Raw genomic sequence first — 3,236 nt, forward strand, 5'->3', positions numbered from 1 at the left:
GAACCACAGAAACATGAAGTATGCTTTTATGTTTTTATAATTTCGTAAATATTATCGTGTTTAAAATAAGTATTCGAAATTAAAAGTATAAGTAATTGTTTGGTACTTTAGTTATGTGATGTTGCTTTTGCCTCTAGGTCGTAGGACATTGGTTCCACTTTCTGGGTTGAATGGGTCATATCTAGACCTGTTCATGGGCCGGGTGGCCCGACGGGCCGGGCCGGGAACAGGTATATAGGCCCGTGGGCTTAACCTCGGGCCAAAAAGCCCGGCCTGCAATAAATTCAAGCAGGGCTCAGGATTTATCAAAATAGCCCGGCCCGGCCCGGCCCAACCTATAAATAAACCTAAAAACCCTAGTTGAATACCCCTCTTTTTTTCACCTTTTTCCCTTCTTTTTCCAACTAAATTCTTCTTCTCCACATCCTCTTTCCCTTCTTTATATATATTTTTTAATATAAATAAATTTTGAATTTATATATTTTTTTAATGTAAATAAATTCTGATTTATATTGATTATTGAATAGGGAAAATTTCTAATTTTTTTTATTAGGTCGGGTCGGGCTCGGGCTCGGGCCTAACATATTTCTGTTAATGAAGAGTAGAAGTCCGGCTCGAGCCCGGCCCGGCCCGGCCCATGAACAGGTCTAGTCATATCGTGTCATGATTGTTTGGCATGTTTTAATCTACTATCCATAAACTATTTCCATATTCCTAGATGTAGATCTGAACCCTTGTGGGCGACTTGTGAGTAGGGGTGAGCCAAAAAATTGAAAAACCAAATCGATCGAAAAAATTGACTGAAATTGAATAAAAAAATCAGTTAATTGAACCAGTTGGTTCGGTTTCGATTCGATATTCTTAAAAAAACCAACAGTTTCGGTTAACCATTTAAAAAAACGACGATTAATCGAATTGATCGATATATATAGAGTAATATATATTGTATAATATTATATATATTATATTACATTATATATTATATATTTTATTTTTATTTTTGAAAATCGAATAAAAAAGTTCGTCAATCTCTAGTCTCTTTGAAAACCGAAACCTTTCAGCCTTTCTCTGTTTGTCTCTTCGAAAACTAAACCTAATACCTTCTCTCAGTTCTCTATTTCTCACTCTCTCAGTCTCTCTTAGTCTTCGTATTCCCCAGACGGCCAGACCCCAATCCCACGTGGCCAGTTTGGCAGCCTACGCCACAGTTCCCTTTGCTTTCCTCTGGCGTCGGTCGTCCGACAGCCTCTCCGGCTCTCCCTTAGTGTCTCTGTCTCTGTCTCTCTATTCTCTGTGAGTGTTTGTGTGAGTATCTCTCTCTTCTCGCCTATGATCTCTGTCGCGCGACCCATTCCAACCACCAGCACCAAGCGACAACGCCGGTCGCCGCCTAGCTGGCAAGCAAGCACCAATGCCATGTCTGTATCTCTCTCTCTTCTCTCTCTCTCTCTCTCTCTCATCTATCCTCTATGCGGCTCTGCCAGGCGACAACTGACAACAACCATCGGCACCAACCAATTCGGCACTGGAAAATCGCCACCGACAGTTTTAGGTATTTTTTATTTTAAGTGCATAAAAAAACTGAAAAATCGAACCAACTAATCCACAAAGATGAATCTTAAACCAATGATAACCTAATGGAAGATTAATTAAGACAAAGTTGAATTGGTTAACCAATTGCATCGGTTCGGTTTGAAAAAATACCTACCGAAATGTGAGCACCCCTACTTGTGAGGCAATTGGCATTTCTATTGGATTCTCATCTTAGGCATGGTATTGTTAGGTATTCATTATATTTCTTTATTTCCTCTTGTATTGCTCTATATGTGATTACCATATTTGGAAACCTTTTGTGGTGGTATTTACCAAATTCACCAGGTGCTTTGATTGGTAAAAAATTATCCTATATCATGTTTTTCGAGTATCATAGATTTTCCCTTTGGAAATAGATCAGTGTCTAACATGGCCCAACTACTTTTTTTTGGCTTCTATGTAGGTCCATGTCCTACGATGTTGAACAGTTATTGGGCTGCAGCGAGCATATAGATCCACTCATCTACTTTGTTATGGTGCTCATAGTGGGAGATGCATATCACTTTTATTCCCTATTTGAAGGATTTTTCCCTCCTTGGCATGAACCTAGATTTCCTACTCACTTTTACTACCCACACTCTACCCGCCATGAATTGCAACCACACATCTCATAATTCATAAGAGAGATGTGTGGCTGCTCACAACGGGTAGAGAGTAGTGGGCAGGAAATCCCGTTTGCCGGCACATTACTTGCTTCTTCTAGGATTTTTTTTTTGATGAAAAAGGTGAGCTATGCAAGCCTGAGGGTAGCTCTTCCCCTTACATCCGCTTCACAAATAAAATTAAAATCACATGTCCTAAACTCATTACTACCCTCTCGATTATTAAGAGCTTTATGAGCTAACCAATCAGCCAACTGATTGCTTCCCGATACATATGCTTGAATCTAATATTAAGGTTAAAAAACTCAACAAGGTTTTGACTTTCCCTAATGATACTAGCTAATCTCCACGGAGTGAGACTTGGCCATTGAGACAATCTATAACCAGTTTAGAGTCTCCTTCAATGGTGATTTGTTGATCCTTGAAGTTAATCGCAATGTTGATAGCCTCCCATGCAGCCCACGCTTCCGCACGGTTGATCGTTGTGATACCAATCCCAATCGCTTTGGTCTCGAGGACATAACCTTGATGATTCCTAGCAACAAACCCAATGGCATAGTTGCCATTAATCGAACAGGAAGCATCAAAGTTGATTTTGATGTAATCAGTTTTGGGCTTATACCACTTAACAAGATTTAAACTTTTACCGTTAGTGTTACCCATGCAAGAAGAAACTTCTTTAATTTCATTATAGTAAGCAAAAGCTCTGCCAATGATATTTATTCTTTGCATTATTGAAGCCTCCATTAAAACATTTATTGTTTCTATTCTTCCAAATGAACCAAGAAACACAAGCAATTTTTTCTCTCAGGAAATTATCCTTGGAATAATCATTTGGCTTGTTAAGTAAAGACCATCATTGTCTAACCAACGAGAAAGAGTTCCCGGGAATTGGAAATTCTTCATCTAATATTTGGCATGATTTTTTGGTGTGATTCTCCCCCTTGTTGCTTAGTATTAGGGTTGTATTTTGAACAGTTGAGTTGAACAAAAATGTCTTTTTGACTTTAAAAAATGATTTTTTGGTGCCCATTTTCAGGT

This window comes from Nelumbo nucifera, chromosome 2 (assembly GCF_055504915.1).
Source record: "Nelumbo nucifera cultivar China Antique chromosome 2, China Antique-T2T, whole genome shotgun sequence".
Classification (NCBI taxonomy): domain Eukaryota; kingdom Viridiplantae; phylum Streptophyta; class Magnoliopsida; order Proteales; family Nelumbonaceae; genus Nelumbo; species Nelumbo nucifera.